At 43.3% G+C, this 26,869-nt stretch overlaps 1 protein-coding gene and 1 long non-coding RNA gene across 2 annotated transcripts in view; one reads left to right on the top strand and one right to left on the bottom strand.

Moving 5' to 3' along the window:
• grik4 (glutamate receptor, ionotropic, kainate 4) overlaps window positions 1-26,869 on the bottom strand; it is a 477,591-nt gene that overhangs the window by 85,687 nt on the left and 365,035 nt on the right. The window lies entirely within an intron of this gene.
• On the top strand, window positions 5,997-7,177 carry LOC139548612 (uncharacterized). Its single transcript, XR_011669729.1, has 2 exons — window positions 5,997-6,106; window positions 6,544-7,177. It is a non-coding gene; the product is annotated as an uncharacterized lncRNA (long non-coding RNA).

Raw genomic sequence — 26,869 nt, 5'->3', positions numbered from 1 at the left:
TAGGTCTGGACTTCGACTAGACCATTCCAAAACTTAAAATTTGTTTCTTTTTAGCCATTTTCATGTGGAATTGATTGTGCGTTTTTCTGCATGACCCAGCTGCGCTTCAGCTTCACCTCACAGATGGATGGCCTGACATTCTCTGATACAGAGTAGAATTCATGGTTTCTTCTATTAAGGCACGTCATTTAGGTCCTGAGGCAGCATCCCCAAACCATTAGACTACCACCACCATGTTTGACCGTTGGTATGAGGTTCTTACTGTGGAATGCAGTGTTTGTTTTTCGCCAGACATAACGGGACCCATCTTGTCCAAAAGGTTTACTCAGGTTTTTCCAAAAAGCACCTGGAAGCACGTGGATCAAGACTCTTGGAAGACTGTTCTATGGACAGGTGAGTCAAAAGTAGAACTTTTTGGACAACATTGGTCCCATTACGCCTGCCGATAACCAAGCACTGCAATCCACAGTAAGAACCTTATACCAACGGTCAAGCATGGTGGTGATAGTGTGATGGTTTGGGGATGCCACGGCCACGTGTGTCACGACTTCCGCCGAAGTTGGGTCCCCTGCCTGTTCGGGCGGTGCTCGGCGGTCGTCGTCACCGCCCTACTAGCCGCCACCGATCCCTTTTTCGTTTGTCTGTTTGTTTTGTCTTATTAGTTTCACCTGTGTTTCTGTTGTTTTCGGTTAATGAGCTTCCCTATATTTAGTAGGTAGACCCGCCCTTGTTTTGTGCGGGATTGTCTTTATTTTGTTACGTGTGTGCATTGTAGGCTGAGGTGTATTTTCTTTCTTACACTTGACACCCTGTGGTTTTTGGGTTGTCACGTTGTATGTCCGCGCCCTGTATTTGTTGGGCTTATATTTTGTGTGTGCCTTATTGAAGAGCAGTGGAACTCTCTCTGCGTCTGATTCCTGCACCCACCTAGTCCCGCGTGACAACGTGACTCAGGAGCGATCCATTTTCATGTACCTAAGAAAAACTGAAGTGCATTCAGAAAGTATTCACACCCATTGACTATTTCCACAATTTGTTGTGTTACAGCCTGAATATAAACTGTATTAAATTGAGATTTTGTGTAACTGGCCTCCACACAATAGCCCATAATGTTAAAGTGGAATTATGTTTTTAGAAATACAAATTCATTAAAAATGAAAAGCTAAAATGTCTTGAGTCAATAAGTATTTAACATGATTTTTGAATGACTACCTCATCTTTGTACCCCATACCCCATACCCCGTACACCAAATCACTACAAAGATACAGGCATCCTTCCTAACTCAGTTGGCGGAATGGAAGAAAACCGCTCAGAGATTTCACCATGAGGCCAATGGTGACTTTAAAACAGTTACAGAGTTTAATGGCTGTGATAGGAGAAAACTGAGGATGAATGAACATTGTAGATGTAAAACATACGGCCAAATATGCACTGGAGTAGCTTAACAAGACCACATTGAATGTTCCTGAGTGGCCTAGTTACAGTTTTCACTTAAATCGGCTTGAAAGTCTATGGCAAGACTTGAAAATGACTCTCAAGCAATGGTCAACAACCAACTTGACAGAGCTTGAAGAATATATATTTTTAAATGGGTACCATTTTGAATTCAGGTTGTAACACAACAAAATGTGGAATAATACTTTCTGAAGGAACTGTACACACGTGTACATGCACGCACACAAAACCCTCACCCTTCCACCCTTCCTTACCTGACCCACAACCCGCTCCAACCCCCTCACCCTCACACACACACATTCCTACACACATCCCTGCTTGCATAAAGTGCAGCAGAAAAGAGGTGTGAGAGGTGGGCCAGCCATGGGCCCCCTGACACAGCCTGTCACCTGGAGATCAATCAGAAACGAGGTGCTGGGCCAACCCGCTGTTCCCCTGCTGGCACCTCCTGGACCCTCTTAATAGCATATTCTGAAAAATACAGGCATACTAACAGACACACACATGCGTGCAGACACATGCATGCACGTCGCAGACAGGCAGGCACATGCACACACACAGAAACACAAAAGAAACTCTTGTTGTGGTGTATCCAAGTTGAGAGCTGAATAATGAGCTCCCCAGAGACCTGGCTGTTACCTTACTGTTGTGCACTGTCAGGGACCACACACACACACGCACGCACACACATTCACACAGCTGTTAGGGGCCCAACCAACAGGGGCCACAAATCTATCAAAAACGATTTGTTTTGTAATGCTGAGCATACTTGCTAACAAACACATTATTTAGCAAATTCATATAATCTAACACCATTTGAATGCCTGTAAGGTAATCTTCCATTAGTAAGGACACCTTGTACTGACAGTACTTGACAGTACTGACAGTACTTGCTAAGCTATGTTTGCTAATAAGCAAACACACAAAATCCAACCTTATTTTGAAGTGTATCCTCTACAGCCAAGGATGACCTTCTGGGTATGTATGTGAGGTCAAAAACCTATGGACACTCAGACTTGTCCCTCTTTCCATCAATCTAGTTTTCTCAAATAGGATGGATGTGCCAAGATTATAGTGAGCTTGCATACTCTTAAGCTCCAAGAGCGTCCAAGCATACCTAAAGATAGAATTAGACTACATTTCAGCATGCACATAGGATTGTGTTCTACAAACTGTACATCTTCAGAGGCTAATTGTATAACAGCAGCAATGTCAAGAAGCTAAAATAAAAAAGCATGTTAGCATTAGGAAGCCATTTAGGTCAATGTAAAGAAGCTAATGCAGAGTAACAAGCTAGCACAAAATAAAAATAAAACTAGCTAGCATGTTAGCATAAAGAATTTAAAGAAACGCATGTTAGCATTAGCAAGCCGAATAGCTCAATGAGAAGAAGCTAATGCAGAGTAACAAGCTAGCACAAAAGACAGAGAAAACCAGTTAGCATGCTAACATTAGAAAGAAAAGCTTGTTAGCATTAGCAAGCTGTACAGCTGCGAATGCCTACCATGATCAAAGGTAGACATGAATTGTTGCAAGGCTGCTTTAATAAACATCAGAGACAGTTGACTAAATAGGGATTTACTCTAAGCATTTAATTAGGCATCTATTTAAATGGTACATGATAACTGACTGACACCAATATTACCTCATCTTTTGCTTTCAGTGACATGAGATATCACCCATTCTGTGAGTTACGTTTAATGTGAAAGAAAGGTCACAGCTCATGTGATTTCCGAGAAATGTCACTGAATGTTCGTGTTAAGTGTAATATTAAGTGGAGGAGAGCAGTGAAAGGGTCTTTTATAGTAGCCTACTGAACAACGGCGTAATTAGAGGGTTATGTTTTCAGAGTAGCTATTGTCCTTGAGTGCCAAAACACTTGAAAAAGCCTTGTTGGTGTTGTAGCTGCATGTTATGTGAGTTCAAGGCCCCATACACGAGAGAGAGTACTGAGGCATTCCATCAGGGATTTATGACTCGTCTCAGGAAACTAGGCGTGCAGTGGTCCTCCTTTAAAAGTTGCGTCATACTGTGGCATGTCATTTAATTTTCAGCCATTTCTTCTGTTACTGCAAGTTATTGCTAGTTTGACCACCAGAGGGCATCTTTAAGAAGCATTTGATAGTATTCCGTATTGGCATTACCAGAGAATTTAAAACCTTTTTTGTAATAACATAGTATATGGGATTGATTTTAAGAAATTTGGCTTAATTCATTTCATTAATATTATGGTGTTTCCATTCAGAGAAAATTGTCAGTTTGTAAATTCAGATCGTTTCGCTCTCGGTGCGCACACTGGACGTTCGGCCGAGGAGTAGGGTTGATTTGAGCATTCTGGCCTTACAACGTCAGTCAAGCACCCAAGCTAACGTTGGCTAGCTAATTCCAGACACAAATGAGACCACTCTGACCATTTTACTCGCCCTAGCAGAGCTGGTAAGGCAGTTTTCGTGTTAATCAGAACATTGGTGACTGTAAATGTGCTGCTGGAAACAATTTAATTACGCTTTTTTCCCGATGTTTACTGACACCGGCCATATTGAAGGGTATTGAGCGCTCGTAAAGTAATTATTCTGCGCTCTGGTACACTCAGATGAGAGTGCTCTGAAATCCGTGTAGACAGTAGCCTGGACACGTGAAATGTTTAACAACCGTGGAGCCCAGTTTCATAATATGACCATATTTCCCAGCTGCTTGCCGTCGTTTTGAAGTAGTCGCGAAAAAACAGGCCTTGTTTTTGTGCATTTTTCACCCTGCCAGCTCCTATTAGTTCTATTGAGCACCGTGGCACCAACTCGCCTTCCGAACGTTCTATTCCCAGCTTATTGTTCAACGTCACAACGCCTGCTTCGCTATTGTTGGCAATGAGACCTGCTCACGTTGTTTTATAGTTAAAATGTAAACAACAAAAATAATATTGGAACTCTGCGGTCTTCCCATTGTTTCCTATGGGGGAAATATAGGCATGTCTGTCTATTTCGCCAAATATCTCGCAAAGTATATATTTAGATTTTTTTCAAGTCGGGTGTAACCGGTGTGAAATGGCTAGCTAGTTAGCGGGGTGCGTGCTAATAGCGTTTCAATCGGTGACGTCACTCGCTCTGAGACCTTGAAGTAGTTCTTCCCCTTGCTCTGCAAGGCTCGTGGCTTTTGTGGAGCGATGGGTAACGATGCTTCGAGGGTGGCTGTTGTCTATGTGTGCAGAGGGTCCCTGGTTTGAGCCCAGGTAGGGGCGAGGAGAGGGACGAAAGCAAAACTGTAACACAGGCACCATTTTAATCAGGAGAATCTCATCTTTGTAATTATGTACGTCTGGGCAGCGAGCTTGTTTGTCATCGATTGCTATACCAGAAATATACGTTTTTATTTTTCCCCTACTTTTTCATTACGCAGACATAAGCACAGTTGCCACCATTGAGGTGCGGATGTTAACTTTCTACACAAGTCATTTTTTTCCAGTTTCGTCCGACGAACAGATTGTAGTGGTAAAATAAAAAGAGATATATTTTTTGTGCCATTTAGGCGAAATTGAATTCCAAGCATCACTCCAGTCAAAACAGGCTTTGTGAACGTTCGATTTCATTCATTTGCTATGGGCTCGCACCAGTGTTTCAGCCTAACCAACGTTCCTAAGTGTTTTTCAGCCCTGGGTGAATTTGGACTCGTTCTATTATCCAGCCTATAGATAGCCAGAACGAATTTACGAAAGCACCCGAATGTCCATTGAGAAAGCACAACGACTATACCATTTAGCTAAGCTAAGAATGACGAGAATAATCAAGTCAATAAACGTTGGGTAGTTAGATAGCCTATAGTTAATATACTGGAAAGTTTCATGTATACTAAACTACTAACGTTAGGTAGCTAACATACCGGTACATACTGCTGTAATGATATGCTATGTAGTTCGTAAGGACAGCGTAGCTAACAAATTGTCAGCCAACATAACGTGTAAGGTAACTTATTTGAAAAGTCATTACTTTATTACATTGAGTAGCAAGCTACCCCTTGGTCGTTAGGGCAAATCTGGTCTGTGATAGAAGGGGGGGTGTTTCACACCTAGCTCGGCTATTAGACTATTCTTTAGTAAAGGTTGAATAGTCTATTGTTCAGCTATTAGCCCTCCTCTCCAACTTGCAACAAATTTCTGTTCCCATCTCATTCCTTTCCCTTTTCCACGCATCATCATTCTGCTCCTGAGTGGCTCACTTGTGGGTGTGCTGGCAGGATATGGCAGCGTCTTCGGTTGTGTGTCAAGAATTCTGGTTACAGTAGCACGTTTGTATGAAGGTGTGGTTATTCACAGGCAAATTGTTATATGCTATGGAGGTACATTTGTGTCTTTTTGTCGAGAGCAAAATCTTTTTTATTTTCAATCACAAAGGAAGTCAAAGCGGACACCTACGAAGATGGCATCTCAGGTAAGCAGCACTGGGCTGTATTGACATATCCTAAAAATGACATCTGCTGCTTTAGATTGAACAGTCATTTCTCAGTTATTGTTTTCATATCTTTAAGAAATAAGCTGTTTTCTTTACTTTCAGAGAGCGAGCTAATCAAGGGGTCAAAAATGTAGATATTGCCAGATGTTCACTGTCCGAGGAACAGGCCGTGGAAGCTTTATTGCTGGCAAAAGTGTCATAACCAGAGGTAATTAAACTGTTCTGTGTTCTTTTTCTCCATCTCTGCCTGTCTTGTTTTACATGGAACCTGTCTCACATGTGTTAATTAAAAACCCTTCAGATGTCAGCTGCTAATTTTCAGATTTACACCACATAAAGACAGCCATTTTCACTGGACTATTTGTTGCTGCCAAGTCATGATTTCCCTGGGGGTTAGCCTTGCAATAACCAAGTGGTGAGACATATAGCCCTCTATATTTAAAAGTTTCAGGTGCACTCCGATAGGTGTCTGCGTCACATACAGTATCTTCTATTGACATTATCTTCTATTGTTTGTCCTCATGTGTCTGTTTTTCAGCATAACGTACTCTGTAGCCACTTAGTGTGGACACCAGGTGAGACCACACACACAATAACAGTCTCTTCTTCACTTCATCCCTCCCCCCTTCTCCCTAAATCATCTAGGTTATATCAGCTGTTTTGGTGAACCCGTCCCGCATCTGAACTGGCTGACACAGAGGGCACAGCATGATCATAGGTGATATGTCACTTGGTCGGGTCAACGGGAAGTATTATTAAAGAGATGCTTTGCATTTAAATACAGACAGAGATGTAGTAGTCCCAGAGTTAATGATCCAAGGTCAGTTTTGCATTTCACCTCCTGATTAAGATGACTGACCGTGTTAGAATAAAAAATCAAGGCTTAATCATGCTCTCTCTCTATCCATTTGTCACTCGTCTGCAGGTATGTTTTGATGTGAGTGTGGAAGCCAGTCCTGTCATCGCCACCTCACCCGCTCTTAAGATAACCTTCGGGCCAACTGGGGGCCCAAGGCTGGTTAGGAGACACCGCAATTGTGATGAACTGAGAGAATATTAGGGTAGCTCTGTAATTCATGAATCATATTCTGTCTGCCGCTGTTCTTACCTCTTTCCCTTTCTGTCTTCCACACCTCTCTCCCCACCTCGTCTTTCTTCCTCGTTTTATAGGTACAGATTGAACTTGTATGTATAATATTACAATTATCATAATTATAATGCATTTATGTATTTATAACACCTGGATAATGATCTTCTTTCAATAAAGAGTTTCACATTCTCCACTGGTTGAAATTAAGTATCTCATTGAAATACTATCCTATGTCCTCAGATTAATGCAGATGAATGGAGTTAGATATGCATCGTTTTTTTTCTGTATATATGAATTACAATTACATCAATCATGTTTCTAGTCTATTGCATAGTTACAATGTGTAATCATTGATGTCCCAGGAGTGGTAAACACTGTTGAAGTGTATGATTGTAATACATACATGCAGACACAGTGTCATTCAAATAATGGAGTTTGATATGACTGAAAAAGAATGTCTCAGAGATTCATACCTGAACTGCCCATACACAGATCGGCTACATACTGTAGCTAGCTACACATCCATAGGCATACAGTTATTTTTATCCTCCACTATACAATAAGAAAGTAAACAGTTAGCTAGCTATGTTACTTCAGCTGCATTGCAAGGCAAGCTTACACAATTGTACAACCAATTTGCAGTAAATGCTTTAGCTAGCTAGATTCTTTACATCCACTGTTTCCCAAGACGACAGCCTGGTTTGCTGTTTTTCTCAGGAGTCCCTAAAACATGAAACAACATGAATTACAAATTCATTCTCCTGACACTAGCTAGCTGGCTAATGTTAGCTAGTCAGATAACTTGCTAAATAGCAATTTTCATAAATTAACTCTACATTAACTAACATATTCCTCTCAATTGTAAATGTTTTGCTTGACTCGTTATGACGTTATAACAACTTACCATTTGGTTCCACCGTAATGTTTTGTCTGCCATATTTGTTGAAGAACGCCACCAGGCAAGGGTGGCTCGTGTCAAAATTTGTCATTGGAACCACTCGACATGATTGGTCATATAAAAACCTTGGGACCCAAATGCATAATGAGTGCTCTAACTCCCCTTGTGGTAGTCTGGAGCAATGAAGCCGTGACGCTGCGTACCTCTAAGTCCCGTGGTGCAAGCTCGCAACTTTTAAAGGAGGAACCACTGTATGTGGCTGGTCACTACACACAGGAAAGCCATTTGAACGTAAACTTTTTTTTATCAAAATGTGCTTTTTGGTAAAATGCCTTCTGGAACATGTGAACTTTCATGATCCTTAATAATAAACTTGTATGCCATCTGTAAACACGAATAAAATTGTTAAATTATAAGCCTAGTTGGTTAGCCACAGAAAAAGTCAGCAACCTTCTCGCTAGCCATGATTGACTAAGATAATGAGTTGGCTGAACATGCCGAGAGATGAGTTCAAATTGGTCTGCCATATAGCACGCTTCTGTCTATTTGAGCTGGTCAGTATGTGTAGGTAATCCTGTCTAACATGGCTTTAAAAAAATATATTGCATCGTAGACCTGCATAAGTGTTGCTCTACACTTTCTGGAGGATTGAGTTTTGAAATCAGTGAGTAGAGTATGATAGCTAAGGAGATAGAGAAAACACCTGTCTCCAGATTACATCTTCAAACTAAGGGCAACCATGGCATCAGTGACAGGGAGAAGCGTCCATCCATGATGTATCCGTATAGACAGTCTACCTAGCTACATTTTCAGATTTTTCAGACAGAAAGTCGTTTTCATTTCAAGTTAAAGTGTACTGTTAGCTAGCCAGCTAACTTTAGCTGGCTGGCTCACTAGCTTACGTTATGTGTATGATGTTATTATTCGTATCTCAGAGTCATTTGCTTTGTTGGTTATAGCCTAATGTTAGCTAGCTAATATTGAGCCTGGTTGGTTAGCTATCTGCAGATTCATGCAGGGTAGTAACACCATGAGTTGGACTATGGTTCATTGTTTACCTATCTAGCTAGCTACATGTCTTAACAAAACACTCCACTATGCAAGTAACCATTTCAATAGAATTTCACTGCGACAACTGTTGATAGATGTAGCTGGTAAATACTCTGATTTCAGAACACACTCGTCTGAGTGTGCCAGAGAGCAGAATAACTGACGAATTTACGAACACTCAACAGCCGTTGAATATGGCCGGTGCCAGTAAACGTTGGCAAAAAAAGCGTAAATTGTTGCCAGCAGCACAGTTGCCGTCACCAAGGCTCTGGATAACATAAAAACAGTCTAACCAGCTCTGCTAGGGTGAATAAAATGGTCAGAGTGAGGTGTTCTCTCATTTGTGTCTGGAAGTAGCTAGCAAACTAGCCAACGTTAGCCAGTTAGCTTGGGTGCTTGACTGCTGTTGTTAGGACAGAACGCTAAAGGGGGTGGGAACAATGCTGAATGGGTGTAGACAAAGAAGAGCTCTCCAGTAGGTACCAAAATATTCAAAGGCCATTTTCTCAAAAGTGAGATTACAAGTTTATCAACTTTCAAAGCAGAATTACTTTCATTCATTCAAATTCATTCAAATCAAATCAAATGTATTTATATAGCCCTTCTTACATGAGCTGATGCCACAAAGTGCTGCACAGAAACCCAGCCTAAAACCCCAAACAGCAAGCAATGCAGGTGTAGAATCACCTACAGTCTTTCTCATTGTTCCTCAAATGCAGTGTATGATATATAATTTTTTAGCTCTGTGACTAAGTAAGTCACATTTGTGAAAATTGCATACTGTACAACAGAAAGGCATGAGAAGAAAAACAAGTGGCTTCAACCACTTAAAACTGCAAACGTTGCTGGTAATCAAATCTACTGGAAGAAGTTTATGGTCAACAGATCAGGAGTTTGAGGATGGTGATGATGATGGTCCCTCATGGAACATCCTCCAGGTCTTTGGATGAAAAGAATGTCTGATGAGCAAAACGGGAAAAGAGAAACCCATCCTATGCCTTATCAATCCAAAGACACAACTGGAATGCAGTACCAAGGGCTCCAGTACCTCCTGATTGAGTATCATATCTTTAAATTGGCATATTTATTTTACAATATCAATTAATTACATCCTTTTGTACGGTGGAAGAAGACAGTAATGCCTTCTCAGCCCAGGCAGCTCTGTCTGTGTGCAATAATGACATCCAATTCTAGTGGCACAGTGATTACACTAATAGCTGGAATGTTCACGCACTGTTTTGGGCAATAAGTCATTTCATGCTCATATCAATTGCCATGTAAATTCAGTCAAAGCGTCCTGCTGCCTCTTAATTACAGAGACTGGGGAGCAAGGAGCATCACTAAATGTCAGCACAGGTCTCACACTCATTATATATAGAGGTAATACTGAAGTTTGATGAATTAATATTAGTTAGACAACAGTAAATATTGGTATGTATGTATGAGTCCCAAATGACACCCTATTCCGTATGTGCCCATGGTCAAAAGTTGTGTACTATTAAGGGAATAGGGTGCCATTTGGGACGTAACCTATGAGAGTAATACCGTATCATTTTCCTATGGGTTTCATAGGAGATGACGGCAATAATGCATGCAATGCTTCTATTACTGTACATCTCAGCGCAGCACGGTGGACGTTGATGCATTACCTTTATTTGAAATTGTTTAATAGGGGCATATATCAAAAAACGAGTTGGCTTTTCTGTTGAGTGTTAAAAATAAATGACCTCTTTCGGATCCATTATTCAGAGAATTATGGCTGAGCCTGCAACAATAATAGCCCATTTATAAGGTGGAAGAGACATGATCTCCTGAATAATCTAGTAGTGGACAAGGCCACGAATTTTGCAGAGTACAGTATATGCTGAGAATATGAATTGCAATTTTTACACTATCTCCATTCTCTCTCTAATCACGGTAGAACAAGGAAATAGAAACAGAAACCCCAATGATGTCACACATGAGAAATACTATTAAAAAGGAACTATTCCACTTCAATTACAAATGAATGCTGCTCTCTGTATGAAGGGCTCTGAGGTAAGGAATCCTGAACACAGAGGAAATTTGCGGCGAGACAGATAACACTGATAAATGGATGACAAATCTTGCACGTTTGCGGCAGTGGGTCCACGCCAAAGTTTGCCTGGGGTCATCTCATCTCGTGGTATGTCAGAGATGAGCCTCATAGCCTGTGAGTTGGACTCAGACGAGACAAGACAGCAGGGTTTATCTCACACAGCCGATGGAAATGAGAGGGGAGCTAAACTCTCATTTCGGTGAGCCCTGAGCGCATGCTATCGATCTCTGGAGGCCAATTGACTCCCCTGATACTCTGGACCGAGCCCCGCAGCACTTTATCACCTACAGTCTGGACAAGACAGGCTGATGAATATTGAGGAGAGAAGGTTATTTCACCCAGGCCAAGGAAATGTCTGCTGCTGATGCCAGCTATTCAACAGTTTCAGATGAAATGTCACACCTTGATCTGTTTCACCTGTCTTAGTGCTTGTCTCCATCCCCCACCAAGTCTCTCCCATCTCCCCTCATTATCCCCTGTGTATTTATGTCTGCTTTTTCTCTTTGTCTGTTGCCAGTTCGTCTTGTCCCGTCAAGTCCTACCAGCGTGTTCCCGTGTTTCCTGTGCTCTAGGGAGAGCTAGCTAAGTCAACAACGGGTTAGACAACAACAGCTAATCAGCTAAGTGAACAACAACAGGTAAAATGGCGATGAATGGGCAGTGAGGGTCGGTTAACTACACACAGGGCCTGAGTTCGGGGCTAGGGCCGACAGATAAACAAAAGTAAACAAAGTGGAGTATCGTGATAAATAAACAGTCCAACAGGCATCAGCTATGTAGCCAAGTGATCATAGGGTCCAGTGTACAGCAATAGATGAAACAAGGAAGCCGCTAGGTATTCGTTACTACGCTAGCACGCGGGAGACACAGCGTTTAAAGTTAGCAGTCCGGGGTAAGTAGAAGCGTCTGCTCCGTCGTCCGGCAAAGGCCGGTTGAAGGCACAGCTGATGGAATTACGCCTGCGGACCAGTCGTGGTGGTACGGCGGGGCGCCGTGTCAACAAAGGTACCGGGCCAGATGGCGAAAGAGGTATTGTAGTTGTGGTAATTTTGTTTGCTAGCCGGGAGATGCGCCTGGCTCAGGGCTAGCTTCGGGGCTGGGTCACTCAGTGGCAGCTAGCTAGCTGTGATGATCAATGGTCCAGGGTTTACGGCAGGAATCTGGCGTTGTAGTGGAGAAAAACAGTTCGAGGCTGGCAGGTATTATCCAGGCTAAAAAAAGGGCTGGTGCCTGAGCAGAGGGTAAAGGACGCTAGCAGTGGCTAACAATGACTAAATAGCTAGTAACTTAGCTAATTAGCTGGCTACCTTCTGATGAAAGTTTTGGCTATAGGGTCTAAAGAAATTGCGGATCCGTGTCACATTGAGTGAGGCGGGTTACCGGAAGGTATATTTAATTTAAAAATGGAAAAGAAGATCAAAAAATAAATTGGAATATATACAAAAAAGACGAAAAATACAATAAGTAAACGAGAAGATAACAAACCACATCTGCACTGCACTCCATCTTGGATTGACTGTACGATACGGTACAATACAACTTTATTTGTCCAACTGAAAAAACTCACCCCCATCTCTCCTCAGACAACAGAAACACACACACCTTTTGATTTGAGCTAGATCCAATACAGACACAGACCTAGACATGTTCACATTGCCAGTGAGTGAGTTTATAAGGAAGTGCATAGGAGATGTTGTACCTACAGTGACTATTAAAACCTACCCTAACCAGAAACTGTTGTTAGATGGCAGCATTCGCGCAAACATGAAAAAGCGAACCACCGCATTTAACCATGGAAATGTGACTGGGAATTTGACGAATACAAACAGTGTAGTTATTCCCTCCGCAAGGCAATCAAACAAGAAAAATGTCAGTATAGAGACAAAGTGGAGTCGCAATTCAACGGCTCAGACACGAGACGTATGTGGCAGGGTCTACAGACAATCACGGACTACAATTTTCTTTGCCCGCTTTGAGGATAATACAGTGCCACCGACACGGTCCGCTACCAAGGAGTGTGGGCTCTCCTTCTCGTAAGACATAAGACATTTAAACATGTTAACCCTCGCAAGGCTGCCGGCCCAGATGGCATCCCTAGCCACGTCCTCAGAGCATACGCAGACCAGCTGGCTGGTGTGTTTACAGACATATTCAATCTCTCCCTATCCCAGTCTGCTGTCCCCACATACTTCAAAATGTCCACCATTGTTCCTGTCCCCAAGAAGGCAAAGGTAACTGAATTAAATTACTATCACCCTGTAGCACTCACTACTGTCATCATGAAGTGCTTTGAGAGTCTAGTCAAGGATCATATCACCTCCACCTTACCTGTCACCCTAGACCCACTTCAATTTACTAAGTGCCCCAATAGGTCCACAGACGATGCAATCGCCATCACACTGCACACTGCCCTATCCCATCGGGACAAGAGGAATACCTATGTAAGAATGCTGTTCATTGACTATAGCTTAGCATTCAACACCATAGTATCCTCCAAGCTCATCACTAAGCTTGAGGCCCTGGGTCTCAACCCCGCCCTGTGCAATTGGGTCCTGGACTTCCCGACAGGCCGCCCCCAGGTGGTGAATGTAGGAAACAACATCTCCACTTCGCTGATCGTCAACACTGGGGCCCCACAAGGGTGAGTGCTCAGCCCCCTCCTTTACTCCTTGTTCACCCATGTCTGCGTGGCCATGCACGCCTCCAACTCAATCATCAAGTTGCCGACGACACAACAGTAGTAGGCTTGATTACCAACAACGACGAGACATCCTACAGGGAGGAGGTGAGGGCACTTGGAGTGTGGTGTCAGGTAAACAACCTCTCACTCAACATCAACAAAACAAAGGAGATGATCGTGGACTTCAGGAAACAGCAGCGGGAACATCCCCCCATCCACATCGACGGGACAGCAGTGGAGAAGGTGGAATGTTTTTAAGTTCTTCGGCGTACACATCACTGACAAACTGAAATGGTCCCCCCACACAGACAGTGTGGTAAAGAAGGCACAACAGCGCTTCTTCAAACTCAGGAGGCTGTAAGAATGTGGCTTGTCATCTGAAACCCTCACAAACTTGTACAGATGCACAATTGAGAGCATACTGTCGGGCTGTATCACCGTCTGGTACGGCAACTGCACCGCCCGCAACAGCAAGGCTCTCCAGAGGGTACTGCGGTCTGCACAACGCATCACCGGGGGAAAACTACCTGCCCTCCAGGACAACTACAGCACCCGATGTCACAGGAAGGCCAAAAAGATAATCAATTACAACAACCACCCGAACCACTGTCTATTCACCCCACTACCATCCAGAAAGTGAGGTCAGTACAGGTGCATCAAAGCTGGGAAAGAGAGACTGAAAAATTTGCATCTATCTCAAGGCCATCAGACATCACTAACACAGAGAGGCTGCTGCCTACATACAGAATTGAAATCATTGGCCACTTTAATAAATGGATCACTTGTTACTTAAATAATGCCACTTTAACAATGTTTACATATCTTGCATTACTCATATGTATGTATATACTGTATTTTATACTATCTATTGCATCTTGCCTATGCTGCTCTGTCATCGCTCATCCATATATTTATATGTATATATTCTTATTCCATCCCTTTAGATTTGTGTGTATTAGGTAGTTATTGCTGCACTGTCGGAACTGGAAGCACAAGCATTTCGCTAAACTCGCAATAACATCTGCTAACCATGTGTATGTGACCAATACAATTTCATTTGAAGTAAATGCCGAAGGAGCTAGAACACAAAAGCGTAGCTAGCGCTTGGCATAAGAAAGACAATTGTTTTCGAGAGACTCCATTTCAAAGAGCATGAAATATGGGAAGAAGGGTCACGCAACAATGGCCGCCGCTGATTTAGAGAGAGTTTGATTTACAGAGTAAAAGAAAAGAAAGAAGTAAAGAGTTTTCCAGTTTTTCAAAAGTGTTCAATACTGAATGTGACAATCAGCTCATTTGAATAAGTAAATACACACACATGCAGGCACTTACCCACCCACGCACAAGCGCAGACACACATCGTTTGGATAAGTGAATAAACACGCACGCAGGCACATGCGCGTGCACTCTCAGGGGACGGAGCTGATTAAACTAATTGCAATTTAAACTGATGATCATGATGAGTTGATTTTTGGAGTCAGCTGGAGCAAAGGTGTGACACCCCAGAGGACTGGAGTTTCCCATGCCTGCTCTAAGGGTATTTACAGGCCTTACGCAGTACCAGTCAAAAGTTTGGGCACACGTGCTCATTCCAGGGTTTTTCTTTATTTTTACTATTTTCTACATTGTAGAATAATAGTGAAGACATCAAAACTATGAAATAACACATGGAATCATGTAGTAACCAAAAAAGTGTTCAACAAATCAAAATATATTTGAGATTCTTCAAAGTAGCCACCCTTTGCCTTGATGACAGCTTTGCACACTCTTGGCATTCTCTCAACCAGCTTCATGAGGCAGACACCTGGAATGCATTTCAATTAACAGGTGTGCCTTGTTAAAAGTTAATTTATTTATCAGTTGTGTTGTGACAAGGTAGGGGTGGTATACAGAAGATAGCCCTATTTGGTAAAAGACAAAGTCCATACTATGGCAAGAAAAGTTCAAATAAACAAAGAGAAATGACAGTCCATCATTACTTTAAGACATGAAGGTAAGTCAATCCTGTAAAATTTCAAGAACCTTGAAAGTTTCTTCAAGTGCAATCACAAAAACCATCAAGCACTATGATGAAACTGGCTCTCATGAGGACAGCCACAGGAAAGGAAGACCCAGAGCTACCTCTAATGTAGAGGATACAATCATTAGAGGTAACTGCACCCAAATAAATGCTTCACAGAGTTCAAGTAACAGACACATCAACATCAACTGTTCAGGGGAGACTGCGTGAATCAATCAGGCCTTCATGGTCAAATTGCTGCAAAGAAACCACTACTAAAGGTCACCAATAAGAAGAAGAGACTTACTTTGGCCAAGAAACATGAGCAATGGACAATGGACCTGTGGAAATATGTATATCCTTTGGTCTGATGAGTCGCTGTCTGTGATATTTAGAATTCAAGGCACACTTAACCAGCATGGCTACCAGAGCATTCTGCAGTGATACGCCAACCCATCTGGTTTGCGCTTAGTGGGACTATCATTTGTTTTTCAACAGGACAATGACCCAACACACCTCCAGGCTGTGTAAAAGCTATTTGACCAAGGAGAGTGATGGAGTGCTGCATCAGATGACTTGGCCTCCACAATCACCCGACCTCAACCCAATTGAGATGTTTTGGGATGAGTTGGACAGCAGAGTGAAGGAAAAGCAGCCAACGAGTGCTCAGCATATGTGGGAACTCCTTCAAGACGGTTGGAAAAGCATTCCTCTTGAAGCTGCTTGAGAGAAGGCCAAGAGTGTGCAAAGCTGTCATCAAGGCAAAGGGTGGCTACTTTGAGGAATCTCACACATAAAATAAAATAAAACACTTTTTTGCTTAATACATGATTCCATATGTGTTATTTCATAGTTTTGATGCCTTCACTATTATTCTACAATGTAGAAAAAAGTAAAAATAAAGAAAAACCCTTGAATGAGTAGGTGTGTCCAAACTTTTGACTGATACTGTATATGGAGAATTACGGTCACAACAGAACATAACTGTATGTTAAGGACATACAGTAAATGCCTCTGATAGGGGGAATGGGATGCTTTAGCAGGCAATGAAATTGCTAAAACTGAGCCATGAAGACATTTGCACAGAGAGAGAGAGAAATGGAGCTGCAAAGAGGGAGACACAGTAATCTATAGTCTAACTGACTTCAGGCATAAACTACAAAGTTTGACGGGAAGCAGTAAAGTTAGGAGCTAAATGGTTGGTCTCAATTTAAGAAAAACATTTGTGTCTGTCTGTCACGTCGCCCCCATAAATGCATTTTGCCCCCTCGCTGGAATTTATCTGCACTGGCAACAATGCAGAGTAATCTTCCCCCTTGAGTACAAGGAAGCAATGCTTAAGTGAACACATCATGCCAGCATTAGCATAGGACAAAATAATGACATACTTTATATTCTGACGAGAGGCTCCACTCTCTGTTGTCACCTTTCCACGTAGCCTTTTACCTTTTCTATTACTCAGTTGATTGATTCTCAAACTCTGTGTCTAAACAAGGAAATATGAACCTTACATAAGCTGTTTGCCAGGAAATCATTAAATCCCAAATCATTTTTGGCTGTCACAGTGGAATGACTTTTAAAGCATTTTGAATGGCGAGGTTTGGGAGTCGTTAATGGCGTGTAGTCAGAGAGACAACAGAGACATGGGGAGTTGTGTTTTTTTTGGGGGAATCCACCGTTCATTCAAGCTGGTGTCAGAGAATTGCTCTACGGGCGGCATTTTCCTCTCGCAAACACACTGTGCTGTGAGCAAATACAGTAATATTTCGAATATAGGGGATGATTAAAATTTGAATATGCAGCCCAATTTATGTTGTAACTTCTCAGACAATTTCCGTGAGGAAGAAGTTTAGTTTCACCAGTGTTATTTTGATATAATGTCTGTCATACTGGAATAATCAGTACCGACTCTTGTAACCGCTATGGGCAGTATAGAGTTCAAAGACCACCAAGCTTGTATTTGTACAAACTATGTGTGTGCATTAGAGGGGAAGATAGGGAGAGTGTGTGTTTGTGTGTGTTCGCGTGCGTGTGCGTCCGTGCTTGCGTGAGAGACAGAGTGGTGTGTGTGTGTGTGTTTCTGCATGTGCACGTGTGTGTGTACATTGAGTCATGGCATTATGCCACTGGCTGTTATATTTTGCCTTTTTCCTGGCAGTGGTAGCTAAGCAGGCTGCAAGGCTACCCTGCTATCGCTCTCCTCTGTGTGTGTTTGTGCACGTGCGTGCGTGTGGGTGTGTGTGTGCGTGCGTGCGTGCGTGCGTGCGTGTGTGTGTGTGTGTGTGTGTGTGTGTGTGTGCGTGCGTACATGCATGCATGCATGCGTGTGTGTGTGTGACAGCGTGAGACACCGGCGGCTCTTCCTCAAGCGTAGATGCATGAAAATGACGGCATTGGCAAGAGAGATCATGGGTGTGTGGCGAGGAAATGAAACATGAAGAACTAAACAAACAGGAGGAAAATGGCCCCCGTTAGGCGATGGCCATAATATGTCAACCAAGCCATGTGCCCTGGGGCCTCAAAGTGAAGTGATCTTCTGCTCGCCTAACCTTCAAATGGCATTAGGCATCTTGCTGACGGAAGACGAGGCGCTGATGCATTACCGGATGCGATTTATTCAACCCTGCTGAGTAGTTTGGATCGGAGGGCAAAAAATCACTTTGATGCACACGCACACTACTCTGGTGGAATCCGAAGGGGGAGGGAAGAGGGGCGGGTTTTCTAAGTGAATATGGACGATTCTCTTGACATATAGGTGACGAAGCTCTATCAGGTTCTGCCATTGTATAGGCTATGAAAAAAAATCTGCAAGGGGAGAGCTGCTCAAAATGCTGTGACTCTCCTCCTTTCAGCTATTCAAAGCCACTTATTTTGAATGACAGTGCTGAACTTACATTAAGGCTCAAACTGTTGTCAGCTAACGCTAAGTAGACAATGGCTTGTAAACCGCAAATAGCAGAGATAGGTGCTCATTAACGCAGCCTGTCTGCAATTCCTTTCTCCACGACCTTGCCGGACTAATTCCGACTACATCGTTAACTCAAATGATTGTTTCTTGATTATTCATTACTTTCCGGACGGCGAGGCCCCTCTCCTTTGGAGGCAGGAAAGGGAAATGAATGTTGCGATGGAACACATGGTCCGGCTCATAATAAGCTGGCTATCTGGGCTGATGTGTTAATGAAGGAATTCACAGTGAAAGAATTCATCGCTCTCCCCTGGGTGGTAAAATTCAAGCGTATTACCCGTAATGATTGCTCATTGATGATCATTCTCCCTCATCCATCGCCCTCGCCCCGGGGACAGTGATACCTCATCGACTGGCCTGTCATTAAGTGAAAAAATCTATACACTGACTGAATGTACAAATGTCCATGTCATAGACTGATCAGGGGGATCCAGATGAAATGATGACGATCCCTTTTTGATGTCACCTGTTAAATCCACTTCAATCAGTGTCGATGAAGGGGAGGAGACGGGTTAAAGAAGGATTTTTAAGCCTCGAGACAATTGAGACATGGATAGTGCATGTGTGCCATTCAGAGGGTGAATGGGCCAGACAAAAGATTTAAGTGTCTTTAACGGGGTATGGTAGCAGGTGCCAGGTACACCGGTTTGAGTGTGTCAAGAACTGCAACGCTGCTGTGTTTTTCACACTCAACAGTTTCCTGTGTGTATCAAGAATGGTCCACCACCCGAAGGACATCCAGCCAACTTGACACAACTGAGGGAAGCATTGGAGTCGACATGGACCAGCATACCTGTGGAACGCTTTCGACACCTTGTAGTCCATGCCCCGATGAACTGAGACTGTTCTCAAGGCAAAAGGGGGTGCAAGTCAATAGGAAAGTGTTCCTAATGCTTTGTACACTCAGTGTACAAATATACACCAAGAAGTTACTATAAGAGAACGAGGGAGGGACGGTAAAAGTGTGTGTGTGTGTGTGCGCGCTTGCGCGCGTGTGTGAGCATCATGTCTACTGACTGAACAGATTCCACTGGATTAACCTTCTCCACGGCTCCTTTCCTATAACCTTACCTAAGCCTCTCTCAATAAGTGACCCCATGGAGGATAATGTGAGGAGTCAATGTAGGAAACAGTTTCAGCTGCCCTTTTTCATTTCCACAGTATTAGCTGCTACCCACAGCACTGCCACTCAATGAACCTGGCTTTCAATGACCCTGCGTATGTCCACGCACACACACACATATGCGCACGTGCACACACACACACACACACACACACACACATGCCCACATGCCCACACACGCGAACACGTGTGTGAGTTAATTTGCAACCTATTGGGGATTGAGGTACTTAACCCCACACACACACACACACACAATGACACAGACAAATATGATGTTGGACAAGACGATGCTGCTCATTGGGTTTCTCTCAATAAGGTTGTAAGTTATGTTCCATTGTCCTACGAGGGGCTCATCTGTAATTCTCTGAAACATCCCGGCCGTGACAGACAGAGAGGAAGAAGAAGAGGAATGGCTGCAATCTCCTTCCAGCGCGCTCCTTAATCAATCAGCCTGCTTCGCATCTCTGAATGACTCCACTCAGGAAACAAACACCCGAGACAAACAAAGCAAAACAAACACCAAGATAAATATTACACCCTGAATCCCAGACAAGCAACACCAGAATCCTGTTTAGAAGTCATTTGCCGAGTGCCCCCTCCCCCACTTTTTTTCTGAGCCATATCTTGAGATGATTTGAGGAAACAAATTAGGCACGCAAATGGCGTGGCAGGTCGTTTGTCACGGTGTGTGTCAGAGGGCTAGTGGCAACCCGTCGCTCATCGAGCCCCACATTTTTAGCTTGCCTGTTTTGCATGTTATATTGGCGTTAATATGTGCCACATATCAGTTTCCAAACAAGGAGAGAAGGGAGGACAGCGACGACGCCGGGGTTCGCGGCCACAAAGAAAGCCCAAAAAACAGGGGGGGGGGGGGGGGGGCACAAGGGGTGGTCAGCGGAGCCGAGGAGTGAACCAGAGCCAGTCTGGGAGAAGAGGAAGAAATTGGAGGAGCGTGCTGAAGAGCGTGTCACCAGTCCGGCGCAACCTGTGCCGGCCCCACGCATCAGGCCTCCAGTGCGCCTCCCCAGTCCGGTACATCCTGTGCCTGCTCCTCGCACTCGCCTTGAAGTGCGTGTCCCCAGTCCAGTACGTCCTGTGCCTGCTCCTCGCACTCGCCCTGAAGTGCGTGTAACCAGTCCGGTGCCACCTGTACCGGCTCCACGCACTAGGTGTCCAGTGCGCATTTACAGTCCAGAGCTTCCGGAGACGGTTCACAGTCCAGAGCTTCCGGCGACGGTACCCAGTCCGGAGCTTCCGGCGATGGTCCACAGTCCGGAACCTCCTGCGACGGTCCACAGTCAGGGACCTCCTGCGACGGTCAACGGTCCGGAACCTCCAGCTCCATGACCAGAGCCTTCCCCTGCGCCAATGCCCAGTCCAAGCATGGCGTCCAGTCCAGCTCCATGGCAGGAGCCTTCCTCTGCGCCGGTGCCCAGTCCAGGCACGGCGTCCAGTCCCGCTCCAAGGCCGGAGCCCTCCTCTGCGCCGGTGCACAGTCCAGGCACGGTGTCCAACCCAGCTCCATGGCTGGAGCCCTCCTTTGCTCCGATGCCCAGACCAGGCACGGCGTTCAGCCCGGAGCCATGGTCAGATCCGGGGTCTGGGCGGGGGCTACAACCCGCACCGGAGCCGCCACCGACACTAGTCACCCCCCTACCCTCCCCATCTGGTTTCTGTTTTTTGCGGCCAAAGTCTGCACTTTTTGGGAGGGGGAGGGGGGTACTGTCACGCCCTGACCATAGAGAGCCCTTGGTTCTCTATGGTGTTGAGGTCAGAGCGTGACTAGGGGGGTGTTCTAGTTTTCATATTTCTATGTTGATGTGCTTGGTATGGTTCCCAATTAGAGGCAGCTGGTAATCGTTGCCTCTAATTGGGGATCATATTTAGGTAGCCTTTTTCCCACCTGTCTTTTGTGGGATATTGTTTTGTATTTGTGCATGTGCACCTAGTCACGTTTCGTTGTTCGTTTATTGATTTATTGTTTTTTCTTTAAGTTTCACTTTGCAATAAATATGTGGAACTTAACGTACACTGCGCCTTGGACCAGTTCTTACGACAACCGTGACAAGGGAAATCTAACTTCAGTGAGTTTAAGACAACTGGTAACTCTGGAAAAACGAGCTCCTACTGGGAAAATGCGTTTAGAACGGTCATCCAACTCGGAATTCTAAATCCGGAACTCGGGCTACTTTCTAGAGCTACGACCTGAAGAACACTGACGTCATCATGATTCGACATAGTTTTTTCAGAGTTCCCAGTTGTCTTGAAAGCACCATCAATCCAGAGAATGCTAGACTTTGATGACAAAGTTTGATGACAAAATTTGCCCACGAAGGACCGCCGTGCCACCTTCCTGTTAAAGTGAGCACAGCACAACAAGATGAGTCCAAAAATGTCTTGTATGCTGCTGCATGAATTATGTAATATGCCAGAGAGATATGTATACTGCAGCTAAGAAAGTAATACTAAGTGTAAGTAGTTAGCTGTTAATAGCCCATGTACCTCACCCTAATAATTTGGTCTATTTTCCCCTCTTTAATTTTGCCTTCTGTTCTTACTTGGTGGTGCACATGTAGCCAATAACCTGTTTTAGAGAAATGTAATCATCTAATATTGTAAGAGCTTTCATTGTCTGCTTATATGCCCCCTTTATTTATCCTACGGTTCTGACTTGGTGTACAGGGAGAGCACTGTAGGAACGGCCCATGTTCTGAATTCTGTCACTGTACATTTCAAAAGTGCTGAAAAAATTGTTCTATTGACTACGTCCATCCTAGCTCACTCATTGTCTGAATCGAAATTACAGATTGCGTCTTATCTGCTTGTCGTCCCCTTATGCCATAGTTTGTACATCTCAATTGTCAGTAGAAACCACATTTGTTTAAGCAAGTTAGCCATATCAGCTATGATTTTTTTAAAGGCAGGAAATGAGGCTGAAAGAACTGTTTCGCTGCCAGACAAGGCTTCACTGATAGCCAGGTACAGCAGTGGTAAGGTGTTGGGACAGCTTTATGTAGGCCGTAACAGTTTGTGGGCACCATTTGTCACCGTTATAGTGCAATTAATGTATTGTTTAGTGATATGTTGTGTAGTGACTTTGCTGGCATGCATCCCACTTTCTTCTTTTTATTTTTTGCCCCAACAAGATTTACTTGCTAAAATCGCCAATGCAGAGGAATAGCTCTCTGGCTGCAGATGTATGGGGATGTCAGAGGAGGAGAGGAGCAAGCTGGGTAAAGCAGTGGGAGCCGGAATGATACCTGATGGGAATAGAGCCCCACAGTGGAGGTGTTATAATACCCACAAAAATGGTTCATTTTCCCACCATTCACTTTTCCCATAGGGGATTTTAGAAACACTTAAAATAAAAGGCTGGGTTTTGTGTAGGCTTATCCTGGCGTGATGTTTTGATAAACATGTCAATTTCTCTCGGACAAGGTGAGTTTTATCAATATATTCGGCTCTATTTACTCACAGATTCTAAAATGCTAATTAGAATCAAAGCAGATATCATGAAAAACTACAAATTCCTGCAAGATCCTGCACGTCATCTCTAGCTGACACCTTTGCTAACAAGTATTGTGTCAATTTAAAACTTTTTGCCAATTTATTCATTACAACATTAGATTCAAAAAAATATATATATACAGCACCAGTCAAAAGTTTGAACATACCTACTCATTCAAAGGTTTTTCTTTATTTGAACTATTTTCTACATTGTAGAATAATAGTGAAGACATCAAAACTATGAAACTATGAATCATGTCGTAACCAAAAAAGTGTTCAACAATCAAAATATATTTTAGATTTCAGTTTCTTCAAAGTAGCCACACTTTGCCTTGATGAGAGCTTTGCATACTCTTGGCATTCTCTCAAACGGCTTCATGAAGGAGTTCCCACATATGCTGAGCACTTGTTGGCTGCTTTTCCTTCACTCTGCGGTCCAACTCATCCCAAACCATCTCAAATGGGTTGAGGTCAGGTGATTGTGGAGGCCAGGTCATCTGTGTAGCACTCCATCACTCTACTTCTTGGTCAAATAGCCCTTACACAGCCTGTAAGGGTGTGTTTTGGGTCATTGTCCTGTTAAAAACAAATTATAATCCCACTAAGCGCAAACCAGATGGTATCACTGCAGAATGCTGTGGTAGCCATGCTGGTTAAGTGTGCCTTGAATTCTAAATAAATCACAGACAGTTTCACCAGCAAAGCACCCCACACCATCACACCTCCTCCTCCATGCTTCACGGTGGGAACCACACATGTGAAGATCATCCATTCACCAACTTTGCGTCTCACAAAGACACGGCGGTTGAAAAAAAAAATCTCCAATTTGGACCGGTCTAATGTCCATTGCTCATGTTTCTTGGCCCAAACAAGTCTATTCTCCTTATTGGTGTCCTTTAGTAGATGTTTCTTGGAAGCAATTCGACCATGAAGGCCTGAATCACGCAGTCTCCTCTGAACAGTTGTTGAAATGTGTCTGTTACTTGAACTCTGTGAAGCATTTATTTGGGCTGCAATCTGAGGTGCAGTTAACTCTAATGAAGCAGAGGTAACTCTGGGTATTCCTTTCCTGTGGCGGTCCTCATGAGAGCCCGTTTCATCATAGCACTTGATGGTTTTTGCGACTGCACTTGAAGAAACTTTCCAGATTGACTGACCTTCATGTCTAAAAGCAATGACAGACTGTCGTTTCTCTTTGCTTATTTCAGCTGTTCTTGCCATAATATAGACTTGGTCTTTTACCAAATAGGGCTATCTTCTGTATACCGCCCGTATCTTGTCACAACACAACTGATTGGCTCAGACGCATTAAGAAGGAAAGAAATTCCACAAAATAACTTTTAACAAGGCACACCTGTTTAATTTAAATGCATTCCAGGTGACTACCTCATGAAGCTGGTTTTGAGAATGCCAAGAGTGTGCAAAGCTGTCATCACGGCAAAGGGTGGCTACTTTGAAGAATTTCAAATGATGATTCCATATGTGTTATTTCATAGTTTTGATGTCTTCACTATTTTTCTACAATGTAGAAAATAGTACAAATAAAGAAAAACCCTGGAATGAGTAGGTGTGTCCAAACTTTTGACTGGTACTGTATATATAGTTAATCCACTGATTTTTACCTTTGCCTCGATTCAACAGTCTCATCCAGATCATGATGGCATTTGTAGTTCTTTATGATAGCCACATTAGCATTTCATTTTTGGATTGTAAATACAGGCAAATAGATTGATAAAAATCAACTTGTCCTAAAGAGATTTACATGGTTATCAAAACGTCAATCCAGGGTAAGCCTACACAAAACACAGCCCTTATTTTAAGTGTTTTTTTAAATCCCCTATGGGAAAAATGAAAGGTGGAAAAACAATTGGAACCATTTCCCTGTTTGACTGCTAGGTTTTATGGGTATTATGACTCATACTGTGGTACTCTAAACACAGGCTCATGGGAAGGTTACACGCCTACTGTGTTACACAGATAAACATTCGGCATGATCCTTCTTAAGATTATGAATGCGAATGAGTAGGTGAATGAAAATGATCATTGCTAGAACTATAAACGTGTTGGCTGTGTAACATCATCGATGGTTGATTCATGTTCTGCATGGTTGCTCTTAATATTAAAACCGAGATGAATGAACATTTTTGAATTGTACAATGTGTTGGCTGATGATTCCCTGTCACCTCACATTGGCACTTCGATGCGCAATGTCAACAAAAACACATTCTAACGGACAAATAAAATGAGTCATCATCTGAGGTCACATATTGGCAATGAACGTGAGTGCTGTACATGTACATTAAACCTAATCTGTATCGCTCTCCTGAAAACGAGCCGTGTCTCTACGACTCAGCGTTGTGCTTGGAGACGAATCAGACAATACAAAGAGTCACTTCCCAGGTTATTAACCGTCAGCGACCGCCGCGACGCTTGACGAGATGATCTCGGAGCTATTGCACGTACAAATCACAGAGCAACCATCCCTCTATAGCTCCCATGGCCGGCATTTCATGCCGGGAAACCACATTGGGCAATTAGAGACAAGTACAGCTGTTCTCTGTTCACTTACCATTAAAACTAGCCAACTGAACTCCATTTAACTGTAACTCCACTTCTGTAAGGAGCTGATTCATATATGCATATGTATAGAGTCAGTTTCAACATAGCGCTTGATGGTTTTTGCGGCTGCACTTGGAGAAACTTTCAAAGTTCTTGACATTTTCCGCATTGACTGACCTTCACGTCTTAAAGTAATGATGGACTGTCGTTTCTCTTTGCTTATTTGAGCTGTTCTTTCCATAATATGGACTTGGTCTTTTACCAAATTGGCCTATCTTCTGTATACCACCCTTACCTTGTCATGTATACAGAAGTGCCTTTGGAAAGTATTCAGATCCCTTGACTTTTTCCACATTTTGTTACGTTACAGGCTTATTCTAAAATGGATGAAATAAATAAAAATCCTCAGCACTGCTGTGGGGATATTTTTCAGCGGCAGGGACTCAGAGACTAGTCAGGATCGAGGCAAAGATGAGCGGAGCAAAGTACTGAGAGATCCTTGATGAAAACCTGCTCCAGAGAACTCAGGACCTCAGACTGGGCGAAGGTTCACCTTCCAACAGAACAATGACCCTAAGCACACAGTTAAGACAACGCGGGTATTGCTTCGGGACAAGTCTCTGAATGTCCTTGAGTGGACCAGCCAGAGCCCAGACTTGAACCCAATCAAACATCTCTGGAGACCTGAAAATAGCTGTGCAGCAACGCTCCCCATCCAATCTGACAGAGCTTGTGAGGATCTGCAGAGAAGAATGGGAGAAACTCCCCAAATACAGGTGTGCCAAGCATGTAGTGTCATACCCAAGAAGACTTAAGGCTATTATCGCTGCCAAAGGTGCTTCAACAAAGTACTGAGTAAATGGTCTGTATACTTATGTAAATGTGATCTTTTTTTAATTAGCAAACATTTCTAAATACCTTGTTTTGCTTTGTCATTATGAATATTATGTGTAGATTGTCGATGGAAAAAACGATTTAATCCATTTTAGATTCGAATTGGGCTCCCGAGTGGTGCAGCGG

Source organism: Salvelinus alpinus, chromosome 21 (assembly GCF_045679555.1).
Source record: "Salvelinus alpinus chromosome 21, SLU_Salpinus.1, whole genome shotgun sequence".
Taxonomy (NCBI): domain Eukaryota; kingdom Metazoa; phylum Chordata; class Actinopteri; order Salmoniformes; family Salmonidae; genus Salvelinus; species Salvelinus alpinus.
Note: the sequence above shows the minus strand (reverse complement) of the source record. Positions and strands in the feature narration are given on the sequence as shown.